Here is a 22,924-nt window from a genome sequence, read left to right as displayed (position 1 = left end):
TGGTGTATGGGGTTAAGATGGTTCTGCCAGTGGAAATCCTAGTACCATCCCTAAGGGTGTTCCTGGATAGTCAGTTACCTAAAGGAGAATGGGTGAAGACTAGATACGACGAGCTAAATTTTCTCAATGAAAGACACATGAAGGCCATGGATAGTCTGAGGAAGTATCAATTAAGAATGGCAAGGGCCTTCAATAACAATGTGAAGCCCCATCACATAGAAGAGAGTGAACTCGTTCTTCAAGAACAAGGAGCCCCAATTCATGACCCAAGAGGGAAATTCAGGCCCAATTGGAGTGGTATATTCACTGTCAAAGAAATTCTACCAGGCAAAGCTATGAAACTCATGGACCTTAACAGCGAAGAAATGCCTGGACTGGTCAACATGGATCAACTCAAGAAATATTATGTCTGAAAGGGTGAATCACCCGAACTATGATAGACCAGACTCCTCTCAAGGGATACGTAGGCAACTTGACATGTGCAAGTACGGTCTCAAAAATCTTGTGGCAATAAATTGGTTCCTACATTAATAATCAAGGTATCTAAAAAGATCATCATAGCTTGTGTCCCCCATGAATCACCATTTAGCATATAAGGCCATTAGGTACCTATCATTCACCTATGGTTCTCCAAATTCTTATCTAGAATTCCTTCCCCCAAAAGTGGCCACCCGATACTAGTGAATGAATGCCAGTTCATTCCCCATTCTTGATTAGTCAAAAAAAAAAAAAAAAAAGAACTTGATGCAACAGTGGTAAATGGCTGTGTCAATAGCCAATGAGCAATACTTTGAAAAATCACATCTCCTCTTTGTTTGTAATGTTTTCAGGAAGGAACATGGACTCTTTGGACGGGACATTGAAAAAATGGACTTTGGACATAAACGTTACGATACCAGGGCTAATAGAATCTGTGAGAATGTCAATACTCAGTCAAATCGGGTGTGTAGAACTACATCACAGTTTACTCTAATCGGTGCCTCAGCACTGGGATACTGATCTTCATGTAGTTCGGTTTGGGATAGTTGAGATTTTCCCAACTCTCGAAGAATTCCTAGTTTGTATGCTATCTCCACATAAGGGCAGATTGATTCAACCATCTTTGAAGAAAGATTTCTTGGAGGAGATTCAAAGTTTCTTTGAATGTGGAAAGGAGGAAATGAAGCAGTTCATTAGATATGGGAAGATTGAAATTTTGAAGGTGGCTAGGATTTTCACCCAGTATCTATCATTAGGAGGAATCCATCGACAGAAATCATAGGATGCTTATCTACTTTGCATGATAGCTCGTTATGTTCTTTGAACTCCCGAACATGGTGCACCACTTGTTCTGATAGAGGTGGTAAAATAGTTGAAGGAAGGAGGTGATGTCATCCCCACAGTCCTCACAGAGACAGTTAAGGGATTTGATGACATGAGCCACAGCCACATATTTGGAACTGATCATTATCAAGGAAGCCCTGCTATTTTCCAACTTTGGTTACTTGAGAGACTGAAACTGGCCAAACCGCTAAATGGATGCCAACTCGGAGTTTCTTGCTATCAAGACAAGAGGGAAGTCCCAGAATTCAAGCTCATCATTGATTGGGAAGAGTACCTACAAGGGAGAACTGCATAGGATATTGCATGGAGGTGCCCATGGTGGCCACAAGACGATTTCCTACTGAAGACTCCTGGATGCAACTATGTCAGGTTGATGGGATTGACTCATACATCCTTTTACTTGCCCACTTACATTGGCCGAAAGTATGGATTGAAAGCAGAAGACCCTGAAGAATTGATGAATTTCCATCCACCCTAAGAATTGTCTCCCCAAATTGTAGCCCACCTATCTTATCTTTGGTAGGAAAATTATTCCCTATTCCAATGTAATTCAATTGGTAATAAAGTGAAGTGATATTTGGATTTTCACTTTATTCCAGTTATTCTAATGAAGACTTGAATTGTGGAATTAATTGTGCCTTAAAATTCAAATTCATGAACTAGAATTTTTTTTCAAAAGATAAGTTTCCATTCCAAAATAAAATGTCAAGTCTGGCTATACAAAAGAAAAAAAAAAGTAATAAACATGGGGGGAAAGATAAAAAAAAAAGTATACAAAAAACACAACATCTGTGTCTTGCAGGGAATTGGTTTCTAAGAAGCAGCATCTTCATCCATGCCATACTCAGGGCTGTCCGTGGAAAAAATTGGGGAAGTGTAAGACGTCAATTGCGAGTTCACCATTTCTGCTATGAGGTCCCTAATGTGTGTAGCCTGTTGGGCAATCATCTATCTCTGAGAACCAACCTGTCCTGTTAGAGAGCGAACTTGTCCTGTCTAAAAGACAACCTTCTCACCTTGGAAAGCACAAGAGGCAGTCAGAACAAGAGAAAATGATATGAGAGAATCAAGCCAAAGAAATGATGGTACTCTCTGGTATATCTTGTCACAAAGACCTTGATGCATCCACCGAAGTTTGGCATATGCCTCCTGTGACACCTGAAAAGGACCATATCAGCAAAAGGAAGGGAAAAGGAAATGGAATGAGAAATGTTTGGGCACTCACACAATCATATTGGATAGGCAGGACAAGAGAGCCATCTCAATCCAATCGTCGTTCTAGAGCTCTTGGGACACTTGGGTTAGCTGCATCCGGATAAGACCAACCAAGAAAGCCATAAAAAGGAATGCTAGCCATGTTATGAGGGGATCCATCCATAGCAGTAGAAGACCCAACAAATGAAGGACCAAAAGCACTTAGCTGTGGCTGAGAAGAAAGAGGAACCATGGGGTGTGTTCTCCACTACAGAAGCATCACAATAATCAGGAAAGATGACTTAAAATATGGATAGAACATTCAAGGAAGAGAAAATAACACTACACTTGTGGGACCCAAGGGAACGTAGACTGTCTCTTCATCTCGAAAGGTCTCATAGTCCCTTCCATGATAAAAAGGAGTTATCCCATAATCCTTCAGCTAGCTCCTCAACCTCGGCCTTCGGAATGAGCTCTGGATGATGCATGGTGGAGGGAGGAAAGCAAGGAGGGATGCATTGTTTAGCACCAAACCACAGAGGAGTGAACTGCTCCCCTAAGTACTAGGCATGGCCCTCAAGGCCCAGAAATAATACTCTCCTCTGAGTTAGGAATATGGCTTGAGCAGTCTCTGCAACAATTAGAAATTCAAGGTGCCAAAAAGGTGTCCAGGTGACCTACGGTTTCAGATGTGATAAGTACAACACAAAGCAAAAGGGAAACTCAGAAGTGAGAGTGATTTACCATAGAAATCTTGTTCAAGAGGGAATGAGCGGTGGCCCCTGGAGGAAGAGATGGACCCTTGCGCGTACGACGATCCCCCCATCTGGTGGTCGTAGGAAAGAAGGGAGCTAGCAGATTATGTAGTAAGGGAAGCATGATCTCCAAATGCTCATAACACTAAGGCTGATTAGGGAAAACCAAGATAATGAGTTTACAAAGATGCATGCTTGATGAAAGGAAGGATATAAGGTTAGGGGGATTACCTGAATGATGTAGCTCGCTTCCTTGATACCATGGTCCCCGTAGGCTAAGAGATCGAGCATTTGAAAGAGGGCTGCTATGCGAACATCCACTCTACCCCTAAGGGTACTGAAAAGACACTGCCCCACAGCAAACAGAAAAAAGGAGTGGACCAAATGAATGGTTGTAACGGGGTTCAGTCCCCCTTAAGATAGCCTCCACCAACGATCTGCGATCTCACCCAATGCGATGGACCTTTGGTTCGTAGAAATGTGAATCCCGGTCAAACTTAGAAAGTCATCTGCCTCCATAATGTCAAGTAGAATCAAGGGTCTGCTCCCAAATGGAATGCCTGTTAAGGCATAGAAGCAGATCAGGGTGATAGTAATCTCGCCCATAGGAAGATGAAAATAATGTGTACTAGGCCACCACCGCTCGATGAGCCCTCTCATCAACTCAGGGTCCAATTTCTTGGTCTCTAGCATAACCAAGCGGCACAGGTAAGACTTGTAATACCCTACTTCTTAAACCCGTTCTGATTTTGCGATTGAACCGGTTTAACTATGCAGGAACCGAACCAGAGGGAGTTAGAGCGGGTTCCTTATAGGCTATGATGGCAAGGGTGACCTTAAACACCGGCTGGCCTGACAAGTCCGAGCCAGTGCCAGAAGAGACGGGAGTGCCCAAGCCGTGTACATGCACCTACCATAAGGCCATGTACGGATAAAGCAGGTATTGTAGCCGTATATTAAGGTATATACGTATACTACATCGTATGCCAGGGGTGGGGTTCGCGCCGAGGCCCGAACCCTGTCAAAATCCCAAGTTTTGGCCCTCAGGTGGGCGGACAGGTGGGTGCACCCACCCACCTGAGTGACCCATCCATGTGCACTATTCACTTATTTAGGAATTATATATATAGCATTTATGACTTTATTTTCTTTTCATTTATGACACCCGTACGTTGGTGAGAAGAGTAAAGAGGAGAGAGAAAATAAAGGGAAGAAGAAAGGAAGAGAAGGAAGAAAAAGAAAAGAGGGATTTCAGCGGCGCCGAAGCTTGATCTTCCCATTCCGGCGCCGGGAGAGTGATCTTCAACTCTAGATCTACATTTGGAGGTAAACAAAGTCGGGTTCTTTGAACATTCACCATACCTAAGCTTAAACCCTTGATTCGAGTAGGGTTTCTTGAGATCTTGTAAATCCCCTTTGAAATGATGAATCTAAGGTTTAATAGATGATTTATGTGTTGATCTTGAAGGATTTGAAGAGGTATTGACAAGGTGGAAGAAGCATTGTGAGTTTGAAGTGATTTGGAGGGTTTGAAGTTGTTCTTGAGCAAAGAAGGTAAGATGGTTTCCCATCCCTTGAATCTAACCTAGATCTAGGTTAGAGCCATCCTATAAGACTTGAAAGTGTGAAGAATGGGTTGGGAAAAGCCCCCATTTGAATCCCCAAATAATGGGAAAAGTTGGGGAGAAACAGCGTTTTTCCCGCCAAGACCGGTGGGTGGAACCGGTGGGCCACTACCCTCCTGTGGGCACCCACCTGAGAGGGCAGGGGCCTTCGGGCACAACTGGCGGGCCCAATCGGTGGGCCAACCGGTGGGCCCCCTACCCGTCGGTCGTAGCAGGGGCCCCTGGCCCAACCGGCGTGCCAGACCGGCGGGCCCCTACCCACCGGTTTGGACCGGTGGGCCAGACAACCCACCTGTCTGACCCACCCGTGTGGCCCCGAAGGTGATCCTTATGTCTGATTGAACCCAAATCGGACGTGTGACCTTCTTTTAACATTCTAAACATGATTTGTCATCAAATCTCGTTAATTTTGATTCCAAATGGTGAAGTATTAACCCCGCTCAATTATGTTAGGTTCACCAAATCCTACCCGATTCGCACCGGATCTCACTCGTACCGAACGGGAATCCTTGTACGCTACAGGTAAGTGGGGAGAGGACGTTTGGCCTTGTTTCAAGGTATTGTTTGGCATTCATTTAATTATATCTAGTCTAGTTATGCCATCATGAATATGCTATGTAGATTAGTCATTCCTCACATTGTGATGCATATGTGCTATGTTTACTTTCTAAATGCCAATTGAATGAGATCTTTATATGTTGAATGTGGACATCATTGTGCATGACGCATTGATAGACTAGATGCCATAGTCGGCTTGGAAACGAGTGCATTGGTGGCCCGTGGAATGGGATGCGGTGGCACTATGCAATCGTACTATGGTCATATAGGAGCATGCGGTATTAGGATTTTCACCATCCCGTGCTACGACCCTTCCCAACAGGGGTTAAGGTGTTGGGTTATCATTTGGGGGGAAGCAGTGGTCGCGGTTTTCGGGTCACTGTGGCGGTTAGACATAATGCCCGATGGGTCATGTAGGATAGTCGGCAACCCCGGTGGTACATTCAAGAGGGCCAATCGTACTGCTTTTAAATTGCTGGAGTCAGCACCTTTAAATTTCAGTCATTTACATTTCTATTGAGAGCCGGTGGACGACATTGTCTTTACTTTTCCGAGTACTCATGGTGGGCCTTCTCCGACAGCCCTATGGGCGTATCGCGGGAGGGAGTTCGCGGCTCGTACCCGGAGTATCCGCGCACTGTGGCTGTAGTAGCACTAAAACCAAGGACTTAGTAATGTTGCTTAGGTGGATGTGATTTAAAATGTATTGCATAACATGTAGTGCATATGATGTGTTTTGATGTGTGGACTGTTGTGTGGTCCATCTTACCACTTACTGAGCTAGTGATCTCATCCCACGTGTACACCCCCTTTTTAGATGATTTTACAGGTCATACATCTGAGGAGCACGGGGTGGGTCCCACAGTCGAGTTTCCTGAAGAGGATTGGTGGACCCCTGAGGAGTCAGAGCACGGCACTGACTGCTCGTGCGAGAGTTGTGCTATGGGACAGCAGTTTTGAGGTCGTGCTGAGCTCCACTTTTGAGGCTGAGCTGAGCTCTACCATATGATGCCGAGCTGGGCTCAACCCTTGATGCCGAGCTAAGCTCTAGCCTTTGTTGCCGAGCCGAGCTGTGTACTTTGATTATTTTGATGATTTCCTTTATGTACTTGATATGTGAATTGTATTTTTATCGTGTAAATATCATGCCTTCGGGCCCACATGTATATAATTATTGTATCACAATTCGGGTATCAAGTATTATGGGATTATTCACAGGTAAAACTTAGTCTTCCGTTGATCTGATGAGTTTGTATTAGTTGTGAGTATGCTGTGGTGGAATACAGTATCTGATTATCCTGGCAGGTTTGGGTTAACCGGTGTTAACCCGGTCACTGGCCCGGTTCTGTGAGAACGGGGTGTGACAAGACTCATCTATGAAACATCTAGCCCTTGGGAGAATTATCTTATACCATTCTCGGACTGTGTTGGGATGTCCGTATTTGGCCAGTGTTGGAGGCTCGTCCCCAGTGGGCACCTAAAAATAAAATATAATAAAAAAATAAATGAATGGTTTTTCTAAGATAATAAACAAAGGAAGAACAAGGAGGACTTACCCATGAGCCCCCACACAGAATTACAAATGTGCCCTCAGATCCCTTGAAGTGTCTGTCTAGTATACCAGATGACGGGATCCTCCCCCCTTAGCCAAAGGGTCATGACCTACTATGTCCTCTAGCACACGCTTTCCGCAGGTCCTCTTCTTCGATTTTTTAGTCCTAGGATCTCAAAATTAAGGAAAAGGCTAAGAAATTTCAAAGATTACAGAAAATCCCAAAAAAATTTCAAATTTACCAAAATACTACCTCTCAAGAACATCGAAGATCATTGAAGAAATGATGAAGGTCTTTGAAGAAATGATGAAAAACTTTGAAGACCTTCCAAAAAACGATGAAGAACTTTGAAGAAATTTGAAGAAATGTTGAAGAACTTCGAAGGTCTTCGAATGACTTTGAAGAATTTTAGGAAATCTAAAGAATCTGGGCTCAATCACTCAAAACTTGCTCCCAACTCAGAAAATCGGAAGTGAGAAGTGAGTGAAGGGGGGATAAAAAAATCGATGGGAATAACCTCTCACCCAAAGAATCAAAAATAAAAAAAATAAAAGATAAAAAAGGTCAAATTTTCAAAAAATCAAGAATCAAAGAATCAAAGAATCAAGAATCAAGAATCAAAATTCAATTTTCATGAACAAATCATTGAACTGGCCCCAAGCGGCCCATTCTCATTTGCATCGGTCCTAAACGGTCTCAATTCATTAAGATCACGATACTCGACCCCACGGTCCGAGCAGCCTAAGGCCAAACTTTGCCTAGACCGATCCAAGAGACCCAACCTGGGGAGACAAGATCAAGATACCCGGTCCCACGGTCCGAGCGGCCTATGACCAAACTTTTCCTAGACCAGTCCAAGTGACCCAACCTAGGGAGACAATACCAAGACACCCAGTCCCACGGTACGAGCGGCCTAAGACCAAACTTTGCCTAGACCAGTCCAAGTGACCTAGCTCAGGGAGACAAGAATCAGATGCTAACATCTTTTGTAGGAATGGTATGAATCCCTGCAAGCGGTGACTCAAGAACGATATGAAAAAGAATTGCCGGACTAAATCAGATATTAACATCTTTTGTAGGAATGGTGTGAATCCGTACAAGCGATGACTCAAGAACGACATGAAAAAGGATTACTAGACCAAATAGAACACTAATAACTTTTATAGGAATGGTGTGAATCACTGCAAGCGATGATTCAGGAACAACATGAAAAAGGATTACCAGACCAAATCAGATACTGACATCTTTTGCAGGAATGGTGCTAATCCCTGCAAGCGATGACTGAGGAACGGCATGAAAAAGGATTGTCGGACCAAATCAGATACTAAAATTTTTTGCAGGAATGGTGCGAATCCCTGTAAATGATGACTTAAGAACCAGTAAAGCAGATAAGAATATGAACTTTGAATAGTGATGAGAACATTTATGTGTGAAATTTTAGGTAGTAAAGCATGCATTTTACATATTTAGAATGGAGCTACCTTGTTTTTTACTCTCTTTTTTGCAGATTTTGTATTTTAAAGGACTTAAGGACTATCGGGCACCGTATCTCCAATTTTACACATAAAGAGGTCCTATTTCTTTTATGGTTGCGAAGACGATGAAATTCTGAGCAAGATGGATGTGTTGCATTAAAATTATATATTCGTTTTGGCACCTGTACATGTGATTGCTCTTTTCAGGACAGAAAAAGAATAATGGACCAGAACTTAACCAAGATGCAGGCCAGCGCTTCTGTAATTGTCCTAGAGGAATATTTCAGATGCCAACAAGATGGAGGGACCCACATTGGGCACCACTTTCTCTCTCCTTTAGGTGTGGAACACAAGATCTCCTATTATTTTTGGAGATTTGGTTGAAGATCTCCTATTTTTCACCTACTTAAAGATAAGGGGCATGGGTAGAATTTCCAATTGAATTAGAAGATTGTCCAAATAGATCAAAGCAAGAGGAGAAATTTAGCCAAGAGAGGTTTTGCACAAGTTTAAGGAAAAAAAGAGAGAAAAATAAGGAGAAAAAAAGGAAGAAAATTAAAAATCTTTCCTATTTTATCTCCCTATCTCTCCCACCCTCCAATCAGATATTTTTCTTTCCTTTTCTCCCCTAATTTCTCTCCTTTTTTTTTCCTCTTTCTCCCTTCCACCTCATTAAAATCGCCTAGGGGATCCACCCTTGGGCGTCCTCCTCTTCTCTCCCCTATTCCTAATAAAAAGGTAGTCGACTAAGCCAAAAAGGGCATCCCTCTCTTCCTCTCTTCTTCTCTAGTTTTAGTTGTGCTCGAGCTCTAGTTCTAGTTCATCTTTGCTTTTGCTTTAAACAATTTTTTAATGGGTTTTATTTAATTAATGCAATGTCTTTTAATTTTATGGTTTATGTTATTCAAGTTGTAATAATTTTAATTCTATAGTTCAAGGCTTAGACCTAGGTGACAAGATCCAAGTTTTGAAGCATCTCTGTTCAAGTGCAAGTTTCTTTTCGAGATTTGTTTTCACCAAGCCTAGCAATTTTAGATTTGGTTTATTCTAGATTTGGTTTTTAGGACTAGTAGTTTCTTAAATCGATGAAGTTTCAGTTCAAGGATTGAAGTTCAGGTAAGTAGGCTTCTACATAAGTCTTCTCACCCCTCTCATTCCCTCTTCTTACTACCCATTCATTCTTAATTTAGGCTTTTAATTTCAGTTTTACTTTGATGCTTTCCCTTTCCCCCAAAGTCCTTGGCTAGACTATGTGTTGGTTTTGCCCCTCTCTAGCCATGGAACCATCTTTTTACTTTGATTATTTATATTGCATCCCTTTCCCTAAAGCCAAGTAGAAAAGCCCTTGTAAGAGTACTCTCTGGTCAAATAGTAAAGCTCGTACTATTGACGGTGCATCCCTCGGGCTAAGTAGAGATACCTACTTGTGTGCCTCTCTCTAGCTTTATTCCCCTTTCTTTGCATTTTTATTTATTTTATTTCAGAACTTTTCTTTTCTTTTACTTTGTTACTTTTTATTGCATTGCTTTGAGTATTTAAATCCTAGATGATGAATGGTTAGGTTTTTAATTTAAATTGCAATTTCAATTTCCCTAGTTGTGTTGGTTAGGACATTCTTTTAGGTACATGTGTTTTAGGGTCATAGTTAGAAGTAGATCACAATCATCAATCCGTACAATTTTACATTACTAGAAGAAGCTAAAAATAAAGTTGTTGCCTCCTTGTGTTCGACCCGTAGCTACGGTGATCCGTATGCTTGCGGTTACTTTTAAATCAAAAACAAATTTTTGGTGCCATTGCCTGGGAGACAATTCTATGTTATTTTTCTATTTCTTTTGGTAAATCCGAGTGCGTTATTTTTCTTCTTCTTTTATTATTTATTAAATTCCTGAGAAGAACAACTTACAATGATAGTTGTATCGGTGGAGGTTTCCAAGCCTCACAGTATGATAAAGATAGGTTCTGCCCTATAGCAGTACCTCAAGAATTGAGCAACCCTGGATCCCTGCCGGTAAGCTCACAAAAAGCTGAAGAAAAAAGCCAAAAATATTTTTCATTCTTTTGTGTTTGTGGTTTATCTTATTCTAGTTGTGGATAGCGTTGTGTTGTGTTGTATGAGTGTTGGGTGGGTACGTAATACTGAGAATATGTTAGAAAGAAGAGATCCAACAAGTAGTGACCTTACACGTCTACTCTTATAAATACCTTTCAATATGGGAGACCAACAGCAAAATCCTCCACCTAAATCTCTGAATGATAGGTTCTACCCTACTAGAGTAGCCCAACCTTCATGCATAGTTCTACCACAAGCCTAGGGCAATAATTTTGAACTCAAATCTCAGTACATCACTATGTTACCCCACTTCCATGGGCTGACCTCTGAGGATGCATACCTATTCCTCAAAGAATTTGAAGAGGTATGTGTTCTAATTAAGATCCAACAACTTTCTGATGATGTTGTTAAGCTTAGGTTCATCACTTTTGCATTGAAATACCAAGCTAAGAAGTGGTTGTATTTACCCACAAATTCCATAACCATATGGGAGCAATTCATAGTTGTCTTCCTTAAGAAGTTTTTCCCAACTCACAAAACCAATAAGCTTAGAAGTGATATCCTCTAGTTTAGGCAAAAGCCTAGTGAGTCCTTTTCCAAGCTTATGGATAGATTCAGGGATCCACTCTAGGAATGCCCTCACCATGGCCTAGACTTATGGCATTTATGTTAAATAATTTATCAGGGTATTGATTGCCCAAATAAACAAATGATAGAGTCTATGTGCCTTGGGGGATGCACATCCTATACAGACGACAGAAAGGCATGGGAATTCTAACTTGACTTAGATGACAAAACCCGTGAGTGGGAATCAACATAAGAATGTGAAAAAACCATAGGAGGGAAAGGATATTTTGTGGATGGGTTAGTAGCCAAGGAATCCCACTTAGATAGCCTGATCAAAAGGATTGAGGCTATTGTTCCTAAAAAGCCATTATCAGTCAATATGGTTAAGATGTGCAAGTGGTGCCAGTCCCCTGGACATGTTATAGAAGAATGCCCCAATACCTCTAGGGTACTTCCAATGACAGCATTAATGCCTTATATCAGAACAATCCATATAATAACACTTACAATTCCAGATGGAGAAATCACTAAAATTTCTCCTGGAACCAAAGCAACCAAGCAGGGCCTTCCAATTTTCATAATCAAGGTCAACCTGGACCCCAAAGGCCTCCCTTTGCACAACAGTCTTTTTCCCAAAATACTTTTCCTAGGCCAAATGTAGGACCTCAGGCTAGTTTTCCTAGGCCCCTTCTCCTATCATCTTATTAGCAACCACCTGAGTTTACCAATACTAGAGAGGCAAGTAGAATAAGTGACTTGAAAAAGAATATGGCCCTCTTCATGACAAGCCATCAAAATCTTACAAGAGAACTCACCCAAGTTGTCTTAATTTTGCGTGAGAGGGAGAAAGGAACATTGCCCAGTCAACCAGAGCCTAACCCTAGGCGTTAGCCTGTTAGTTCACAAGCACAAACTAACGGATCACTGAATGTAGTACATGGTCAGACCCAACAAGGACCCTTCAACCAATGTCATGCTATTTATAACCTTAGGAGTGGTCGAGAGTACCAATAGAGTGTTCCTAAATCTTTCCCATCTATTACTCTTTTTAACTCTCCTTCTGTTGAGGACACAAGTGTGCCTCTTATTCCAGGTTTGTTTGATGAACCTAAAGCAACTAAAAATGATTTCGCTGAGGAAACCAAACATGATTCTTTGAAAAAAGAGCAAATCCCTAACAGTCCTTATATTCCCCTTGTCCGCTTTCCTAATCGCTTGGCAAACAAAAAGAAGACTGCTTCTATGGACAAGTTTTTAAAAGTCTTTAAAAAGGTAGAAGTGAACATCCTTCTTTTAGATTCCATATCCCAGATCCCCACCTATGCAATGGTCCTGAAAGATTTGTGTACTCACAAACGTATCAGGAGTGTGCCCAAAAAGGTGTTCTTGGCAGGTAACATTAGTTCCATAATTACCCAGCCTATAGCAGCCAAGTATATGGATCCTGGGAGCCCTACCAGCGCTTATCATAGGCAACACCTACATTAAGCATGCCTTACTTAACCCTGGTGCAAGTGTGAATCTTTTACCTTATCATGTATATAAACAACCAGGACTGGGAGAATTGAAAGCCACTGGAACTACTCTTCAGTTGGCCGATAAGTCTGTCAAGATTCCTAAATGGATGGTTGAGGATTTCTTACTTATGGTGGGGGAATTTATTTTCCCTGTTGATTTCATTGTGTTAGATACCAAGCCTTTCTCAACCAAGGATGAGATCCTAATAATTCTAGGAAGACCATTCCTGGCTACCAGTAATGTATTAATCAATTGCCTGAATGGTTACCTAAGGTTATCTTTTGGCAACCAAACTGTTGAGTTTAACATGTTTATGATAGACACAACCACATTTGGAAGAAGAGATCAATACGATTTTCTGAAATTTTCTGATGATTTAATTACCAACTATGATATGGATTTTGATTCAGAATTCCAAGAGTGTATGAATGAGTTGGATGATGATAGTGAAAATTTATTTTCTGAAGTCTTGAGTCTTCACATACCTATGGAGCCATTAGGACCCCTTTCCAATTCCATCCCCAAATCTTCCATTGTTGAGCCCCCTAAGATAAATCTTAAGGAGTTGCCATCTAATTTGAGGTATGCCTTCCTAGGGCCTGACCAAACTCTTCCAGTAATAATTTCTTCAGATTTGACTTCTAGCCAGGAAGAGGAATTACTCAAAGTGTTAAAAGACAATAAGGAAGCCTTAGGTTGGACCATGGCTGATATCAAGGGTATAAGCCCTTCTATTGTGTAACATCATATACAATTTATGGAGGATTCCAAACCATCCACGGAACCCCAAAGAAAAGTTATCCCAGTGATAATGGAAGCCATTAAGAAAGAGATCCTAAAGTGCCTGGATCATGGAATAATTTATCATATTTTTGATAGCCATTGGCAAAGTCCAGTTCACGTAGTGCCCAAAAATTCTGGTGTTACTGTAGTTCCCAATGCCAATAATGAACTAATTCCAACCCGTGTCCAGTTAGGGTGAAGAGTGTGTATAGACTATAGGAAACTTAATGTGACAACCTGGAAGGACCACTTCCCATTGCCATTCATTGACCAGATTTTAGAAAGGTTATCTGAACATGAATATTAATTTTTTCATAATGGATATTCCGGCTATGATAAAATCCCAATTGCTTTAGATGACCAACATAAGACCACTTTTATATGCCCGTATAGAACATTTTCTTATAGACGTATGACCTTTGGGCTTTGCAATGCCCCTACTACGTTCCAATGATGCATGATGAGCATCTTTTCTATCATGGTCGGAAAATTCTTAGAGGTATTTATGGATGACTTTTCAATTCATGAGAATTCCTATTCTGAGTGTCTTCACCATCTTTCCCTAGTTTTGAAAAGGTGCATATCTAAGGATTTGATTTTGAATTGGAAAAAATGCCATTTTATGGTAAAATCTGGTATTGTTTTAGGCCATATAGTATCCAAAGAGAAAATTAAGGTAGATAGAGCTAAAGTGGATTTAATTGATAATTTGCCACCTCCCCAATCTGTTAAGGACGTCTGGTCTTTTCTGGGCCATGCTGACTTCTACAGAAGGTTTATCAAGGACTTTAGTTGGTTAGCCTGACCTCTCACTTCACTACTTGCCAAAGATCAAACTTTTGAGTTTTCTAAAGAGTGGCTAAAATCCTTTAAGTAACTTAAGAAGGAGTTGAGCAATGCACCCATTGTTCAACCACCTGTTTGGACTAAACCTTTTGAACTGATGTGTGATACTTCAGATTTTTCCATAGGAGCGATTTCAGTCAAAGGATTAATAAGCTACCCACTATCATTTACTATGCTAGTAGGACCCTAAATGATGCACAACTCAACTATACAACCATTGAAAAAGAATTTTTAGCTGTTGTGATTGTGCTAAAAAAGTTCTGGACTTACTTAGTTGGGTCACATATGGTGGTGTACACTGATCATTCCGCTCTTAGATACCTAGTTCAGAAGAAGGATGCCAAAGCTCGTCTCATTAGGTGGGTTTTACTTTTGCAAGAGTTTCATTTGAAAATTAGGTATAAGAAAGGAGTTGAAAACTTAGTTGTAGACCATCTATCCCGGCTTCCGAATTCCTTGACTATTGATTCTCCAGTCAACGAGAACTTTCCAGATGAATAGTTACTTACAATGTCTAGTGAACAATGGTTTTCTGACATTGTCAACTTCTTAGCTTTGGGTGTGATTCCGAATCACTAGTCCACCCAAGGTAGGTATCGATTACTTTCACAAGTTAAGCATTTCTTTTGGGACTATCCCTGTCTTTTCAAAGTTCATCCTAACCAAATTATCAAACATTGTGTGCCTAATCATGAGTAGCACTCAATTTTATCTTTTTTCCATGATCATGCATATGGTGGATAGTTTGGACCTAAGAAAACTACCGCAAAGGTTCTTCAATGCGGATTTTATTGACCCACTCTTTTTAGAAATGCTTTTGATTTTTGCAAGGCTTGTCCTGCCTGCCGATCTTTCGGTCGTATCAATAAGCGTAACATAATGTCCCTTAACCCTATTTTGGTAGTTGAGATCTTTGATATGTGGGGCATCAATTTCATGGGACCATTCCCTAATTCCTTTTGGAATTTGTACATACTTTTGGCCGTTGATTATGTTTTTAAATGGATAGAGGCCATACCTTTTAAATCTAATGACCACAAAGTGGTGGTCAAGTTTCTCAAAGAAAACATCTTTTCCCGTTTTAGTACGCCACATGCTATAATCAGTGATAGGGGTACTCATTTTTGTAATTAGATTTTTGAGGGCTTAATGAAAAAGTATTGGATCACCCATGAGTTAGCTACCACTTATCACCCCTAAACTCAATTAAATCTTGGAGAAAACTATTAATCCCAACCGTAAGGATTGATCCTTTAGGCTCATTAATGCCTTATGGGCCCATCAGATTACATTCAAGACTGACCTTGGTTAGTCTCCCTACCATCTGGTGTATGGGAAAGCATGTCACTTACCAGTTGAATTGGAGCATAAGGTCTTTTGGGCCATCAAGAAGCTCAACTTTGATTTGTCTGATGCGAGAGTTCATCGTAGGCTCCAACTATATGAATTGGAGGAACTTAGGAATGATGCCTATGAAAGTTCTAGGATTTACAAGGAAAATACCAAAATCTTCCATGATAAGCACATTTTACGCAAATCTTTTGCAATTGATATAAGGTCTTATTATGCAACTCTTAGTTGCACATTTTCTTTGCTAAGCTTAGATCCTGATTGGATGGCTCGTTTATTGTCCATAATGTATATCCTCATGGGGCTATGGAGATTCTGAATCCAGGAAAAATGGTAATTTCGAAGGTTAATGGTCAGTGTTTAAAACCGTTCCTCAAGTTTCCTACTGCTGCTAGTGAAGAGGTCATGGAACTCTATGATCCTATTTACACTGATGACTAACTTTTACCCAGTTATGACCCCCCTTGCATTGTCTTTGCTTTTATATATTTCGATGTATTGAGGTTGCATGACTTAAGTGTGGGGAGGGAAACCAGTTTTTTTTTTTTTTTTTTTTTTCTTTTTTTCCCCCTTTGTTTGTGTTTGTTTTTCTTTTTTTTTTTTAAGCTCGCTAAGGATGAAGTCCTACTTTGGCTTTTGGCTAATGATCATACCATTTGGTTGCTTGATATACGAAAGTAATAATTTTGATTAAGGTACCCATCTTGAACGCATAAAAACCCTGTTGAGAAAAAAGAAACAAGTCTATGTCTTGAGATGGGACTCTCTTTTGAAAAATAAGAAACCCTTGTTTTATGGTGTTGGACCATATGTGGGTTCGTGGTACTCTTGATTTGGAGTTGAGACTTCTTTTTAGATTGGCATGAATTGATAAATACACAATTTTAAATGAAGTGTGAAAAGTAAGAGTTGATTTCCTTAGAATAAGACAGGGCATTACGCCTCAGGAAGCGTGGTGTCTTGATAAAAACTCTTAGGGAAGAAATTTCTGAAAGAACTCTGGCATCACTGTCTATATGGGCATATGCAAAAAGCAAAGCTACATAGTAACTTGGGTGTCTGGTGTTTGCTCCACCATATCATTCAGACCAACAATAGTGGAGTAGGATAGAGTTTATAAAAAAAAAAAAAAAGAAAGAAATCCACAAAGCAGGAAAGTATGTGCAAATGTCATCAATGCTTTGGTAACATGTTCGGTAAAAAATGCTCCAACGCCTTAGTCCTTAGTTCCCTATTGCTTCACAAATGGTTTTGCCTTAAGATAAGGTTGTTTTGGAAGAGACAAGGTGAGTTTCGAATTAAGATATATGTTGGTATCTAAAATTGATATGGGATAATAAAAATTCAAGTGTGGGGGTCCCTAGATAAAGTGTAAGAGGAATTATCTTTGCTCCGGATCGGTATGGTCCTTACCTCTAGCCAAGGTTGGGATTTATTTATTTATTTCTGAATTTTGGGTGTATATTCTATGCAAATACCCACGAGACACAACTCATCCGCTAGTGGTTTAGAATGGAGCTACCTTAGGTTTTACTCTCTTTTTTGTAGGTTTTGTATTTAAAAGATCTTAAGGACTATCAGGTAATGTATCTCCAATTTTATTTGTATAGAGGTCTCATTTATTTTCATGATTGTGAAGAGGATAAAATTCTGAGCAAGATGGACGTGTTTCATTAAAAGTACACATTCGTTTTGGCACCTGTACATGTGATTATTCTTTTTGGGCCAGAAAAAGAATAATGGACCAGAACTGAACCGAGATGCAGGCCAGCCCTTCTGCAGTTGTCCCAGGGGAATATTCCAAATACCAACAAGATGGAGGGACCCACATTTGGCACCACTTTCTCTCTCCTTTAGGTGTGGAACACAAGATCTCCTATTATTTTTGGAGATTTTGTTGAAGATCTCCTATTTTCCACCTACCTAAAGACAAGGGGCATGGACAGAATTTCCAATTGAATTAGAAGATTGTCCAAATCGATCAAAGTAAGAGGACAAATTTGGCCAAGAGTGGTTTTGCACTTAAGGAAAAAAAGAGAGAAAAAAATAGGAAGAAAAAAGGAAAAAAAAGGGAGAAAAATAAAAATCATTCCGATTTTATCTCCCTATCTCTCCTACCCTCCAATCAAATCTTTTTCTTTCCTTTTCTGCCCTACTTTCTCTCCTTTTTTTTTTCCTCTTTCTCCCTTCCACCTCATCAAAATCGCCCAAGGGATCCACCCTTAGGCGTCCTCCTCTTCTCTCCCCTATTCCCAATAAAAAAGGAGTCGACCAAGCCAAAGAGGGCATCCCTCTCTTCCTCTCTTATTCTCTAGTTTTAGTTGTTCTCTAGCTCTAGTTCTAGTTCTTCTTTGATTTTATCTTAAACACTTTTGTAATGGGTTTTATTTAATTAATGCAATGTCTTTTACTTTTATGGTTTATGTTATTCAAGTTGTAATAATTTTAATTCTTTAGTTCAAGGGTTAGATCTAGGTGACAACATCCAAGCTTTGAAGCGTCTTTGTTCAAGTGCAAGTTTCTCTTTGAGATTTATTTTCTCCAAGCCTAGCAATTTCAGATTTGGTTTATTCTAGATCTGGTTTTTAGGGCTGGTAGTTTCTCAAATCGATCAAGTTTTCAGTTCAAGGATTGAAGTTCAGGTAAGTAGGCTTCTACATAAGTCTTCTCACCCCCCTCTCATTCCCTCTTCTTACTACCCATTCATTCTTAATTTTGGCTTTTAATTTCAGTTTTACTTTGATGCTTTCCCTTTCCCCCAAAGTTCTTGGCTAGACTATGTGTTGGCTTTGCCCCTCTCTAGCCATGGAACCATCCTTTTACGTTGATTATTTATATTGCATCCCTTTCCCTAAAGCTAAGTAGAAAAGCCCTGTAAGAGTACTCTCTGGTCAATTAGGGAAGCTCATACTATTGATGGCGTATCCCTCGGGCTAAGTAGAGATACCTACTTGTGTGCCTCTCTCTAGCTTTATTTCCCTTTCTTTGCATTTTTATTTATTTTATTTCAGCACTTTTCTTTTCTTTTACTTTATTGCGTTTTATTGCTTTGCTTTGAGTATTTAAATTCCTAGATGATGAATGGTTAGGTGTTTAATTGCAATTTCCCTAATTATGTTGATTAGGACATTCTTTTAGATTCATATGTTTTACGGTGGTAGTTAGAAGTAGATCACAATCATCAATCCGTACACTTTCGCATTACTAGAAGAAGCTAAAAATAAAGTGGTTACCTCCTTGTGTTTGACCCATAGCTATGATGATCCGTACGTTTGCAGTTACATTTAAATAAAAAACAAATAGTTAGGGGATATTACCTATTGCATTGACACCTCCATCACCCTTGAGCAAGATAACGGCAGTACGTGCTCTGGGTGACAAGATGTGGTCATTCTTTTCTTTGCCCTTCGGCTATGGCATAGGCCTCGGCCAAAGAGGGGCATTCTGTAGATACACAATTTTGTCACCCTCCCCCAGCTATGATGACTCATAGATTATGGACACGGCCTTCTGCTTCCAATTGACAAAGATCACAACTGACTGAAGGAACCCAATCCTGAAACACTCCATACTCACCCAGAAACCCTAAAAACCCTAGAATCCCTATGCGAAAGAAAAGAGTGGTCTAATTATGACATCAAATATATGAAGGAATCTGGTCCAAAGCCATCATACAAATGGATAGTACTCGGAATCATGATTCCAACGATATATGGTGTGTCAAAATTGGACTGTCGGATATCTTGTAATCATCCCTGGAAGACAAAATCTTCCCAGAGGCATCTGATCAGAATCTAGGGAATATTCCAACCACAGCCCCACCCCAGATTGACATGGCCCCGCACATTGATGGCCCCACACCGATGACCGGTGGCCCCGCTCTGGTGGCCGACAGCTGGTGGCCCCACTCTGGTGGCCGGCAACTGGTGGCCCCACGTAGTTCTTCATCGGCTGGCTCCGGTGACTAGATTTTTGTGGGTTTTCACCCAATTGGCTAGGAAAATCCCCTTTTTCACCCCATTGGTCCAAGGAACTTATAAATACCCCCACTCCTTGAAATTTCACACTTGAGCCACATGGTGGACACACTTGTAGGAGACACTCTATCCTTCTCTCCCTCCCCTTTGAAGTTCTTCCCAATTCCTTTGAAGTTCTTCGGAGTTCTTCAAAGATCTTCGAAGTTCTTCCTAAGACTTCCCAAGCCTCCTAAGCCCTCCTATAGCCTATCCCTATTAGAAGCCCTGCCGGAGTGCCACCTCAGCTTAAGCCCTCCTATAGCCCCTCCCTAACGGAAGCTCTGCCGGAGTGCCACCTTAGCCTAAGCCCTCCTATAGCCTATCCCTAGCGGAAGCTCTACCGAAGTGCCACCTCATCCTAAGCCCTCCTATAGCCACTCCCTAGTGGAAGCTCTACCAAAGTGCCACCTCAACCTAAGCCCAGAAGTAGCCTTCCCTATTTGAAGCTCTGCCAAAAGCCAAATCTGGAAGTAGCCCCACCCTAGTGCAAGCTTTGCCGAAGTGCCACCTCAGCCTAAGCTTGGAAGTAGCCTTCCCTAGCCGAAGCTCTGTCAAAATCCAAATTCGGAAGTAACCCCTCCCTAGCGAAAGCTCTGCCAGAGTGCCACCTCAACCTAAGCCCTAAAGTAACCTTTCCTAGCCGAAATTCTGCCTGAATATTACCATAGTCATCATCTCTCAAGAAAGGAAGTTGGAGGTCAAGGCCATCTTCCCCTGAGCTGGGAGAATCCATAAGAAAGTTTGTGCCTGCACCAATCAGGGGTCCCCCCTCTTGACCCGAAACAGGGGTAAAGCTCAGGTATAATCTCTCACCCAAGTTAGCATAATGTAGACTCTTTATTGACCTTGTTTTTGTGTACATAAGTAATCAAATTCAGTTAATGTATATATGTGTGATAACTTAGCCATGTATGCGATATAGAATAATTGTGGAAAATGTTCGTTCATCAAACATCTAGTAGGAAGACCGGTTAAACCGGGTAGATTGGGTGCCTAACACCTTCCCAGTTCTACAACTTGACACATACCCTAATCTCTAGACTAGACCAAATTCTGGGCCCTTTTCTTAGGAATTGGGCCCACCCCCGGGTCCTAGGCCCATAACCCTAGGTGGCGACTCCAAAACCCTTTTGCATGATCCCAATCCCCCGTATTAGACCATCATCAAATACCCGTCTCAATGAAGACCCCCACACTCCTACGAAATAGGCCCCCACGTATCTTCGAGCAGCGATATGATAGTGAGTGGCCCGCAGATGTACACATGATACCACCTCTCACCAAAGAAAGAGAGAAAGAGAGGAGAGAGGAGAAGGGAGAGATCCTCCTCTTTTCCGGCCGCTACCCTCACAATACCAGATGATGGACCTAATAATGGTAATAGGAAAATAATATAACAAATGGATTCATGTGCATTATATCGGTATGTAATATGCATTTCGTCATTTGTTGTGCATGCTTGCATGCATACCCCTCACTGGGCTTATGAAGCTCACCCCTCATTGATTACTATTTTTAGATGGTGGAACTAGAGCTAAGGTAGGATTGGTCTTCGGTGGTAGTTGTGAGGATCGTGTCTATGAGACACCGGGTTGTTGATGGACATCACTATTGTTACTCTGTTATTCCTTTTGATGTATATATTTATGAAATATGTAAGATGTAAATATTACAGTTGTGGGGTTGTTAACAAATGAATCTTGTATATTTGTAATATATCACTTTAGTAAATCACCAGTGATTTTTGTATGTTTTATAGTGTAGTCTAACTTAGATTATGACCTTGGTGGCATTTGTGAAATTAAGGTACTGCATCTGTGATCCTAGTGGGTTAGGTAGACTGGGTTGAGAATCTAGTGCTGCATACCTTGGCCTAAATTGAGGCAGGGTGTGACACAATGGCCCTTGGCCTTGTGCATAACCAAGGTTCTTAAGTGCTCAGCTGGCAGAATGGCAAGATAGAAAATTATACAGACATGCACCAGTGGGAGTGGCCCTATGGTCCACCTACTAATGGAGCATTTGCAACCTCATATTGCTTTTGTCTTTGCTATTGGTACCCCACCTTCTTGTGGGACATATTATAATCGTCCTACATGTCTTTAGCCTTATGGGGGTGAGGTATATCAGAATATAGTTTGGGTTTAGCAATGAGTCTACGCATATATAGGGTTGGCTATTATATTTATTGACATCATAATGTACATTATTGTTAGGAACTTAAATCACTAGTGAGGGTATAAAGATTGATATAAGTAATTTAACGTACTCGTGATTCGGGTTATAAGGTGAGAGGGTGTTGCCTTTAATTTACAGAGTGTTTATGCATTTTTTTTTTATTTTGCATAAAGCATATCAGTATGGGTGATGTATTGATTCATCCCATTCAATGGTTGCCTGATTAGTAATGCACTTCCAAGGTACGATGGACTATACCTAGTGGCGGATTGCAGCACAATGCGACATATGGTATGCGAGAGTGCTGGGGTTACTATAGGGGTTAGCCGGGGACCAAAGTGCTTTCTGGGACTAGCTGATTCCTACCTGCAACTAGCTTGTATCCTTAGGGCCCAACATACTGAGGAGGGGATACCACTTATGTTGTGTAGCACTAAAACCATACTGATAGACCTAGTAATGGAATAGGGAGTAGTGTAGCCAAATGGACTCATGAGCATCATACTAAGGAGTAGAGCATATATAGCATCATTTGTTCTGTGTGTGCTTGCTACCCCCACCCCTTACTGAGCTTGTGAAGCTCACCCCATTCTTTATGTTTTCTTTTAGATGGAGAGATTACAGAGTTGCCAGGCACCAGTGTTGATGGTTCAGGAGATGTTCCAGACTTATGGTCATTGTTCCAGATGCAAAGGTAGAGCAAGAACCTGACCACAGGTGTGACGACTGTGCCTTTGGAGGCTGGAGTTGCTGATTTTTCTTTGGGGGTTTATGTTTTGTTATGTATATATTCCGCTGCTATGTAATATACTATGATTTTAGTTATCTTGTTTCTTGTGAGAAATCAGCCTGCAACTTTGTGATCCTGGTGTGTCAAGATGACTGGATATGATAAGGTATCTAGTGCAGAAATACCTTTGGCCTAAATGAGGTGGTGTGTGACAAGAAGACCCCAGGAGATAACAATGAGCATGTTCCTTGGCGTGTCCCGGACTGCATGAGGGCTATGAGTTCCAAGTCTGGAGCTAACATAAAATAAGATGGCCTTCCAAATCTTATTGAAGGAACAGGAGTTGGAAGTTCATCTACAAAGATTTCACTCCATCTAGATATGGTTGATGGCAGCACAG

General features: G+C 41.0%; 1 non-coding gene across 1 annotated transcript; it reads right to left on the bottom strand.

Moving 5' to 3' along the window:
* Positions 1-11,080: 11,080 nt before the first annotated feature.
* Positions 11,081-11,187, bottom strand: LOC122085281. Its single transcript, XR_006142062.1, has one exon. It is a non-coding gene; the product is annotated as a small nucleolar RNA R71 (small nucleolar RNA).
* Positions 11,188-22,924: the final 11,737 nt, after the last annotated feature.

The sequence above is a fragment of the Macadamia integrifolia genome, chromosome 7 (genome assembly GCF_013358625.1).
Source record: "Macadamia integrifolia cultivar HAES 741 chromosome 7, SCU_Mint_v3, whole genome shotgun sequence".
In the NCBI taxonomy this organism is placed as follows: Eukaryota; Viridiplantae; Streptophyta; class Magnoliopsida; order Proteales; family Proteaceae; genus Macadamia; species Macadamia integrifolia.
Note: the sequence above shows the minus strand (reverse complement) of the source record. Positions and strands in the feature narration are given on the sequence as shown.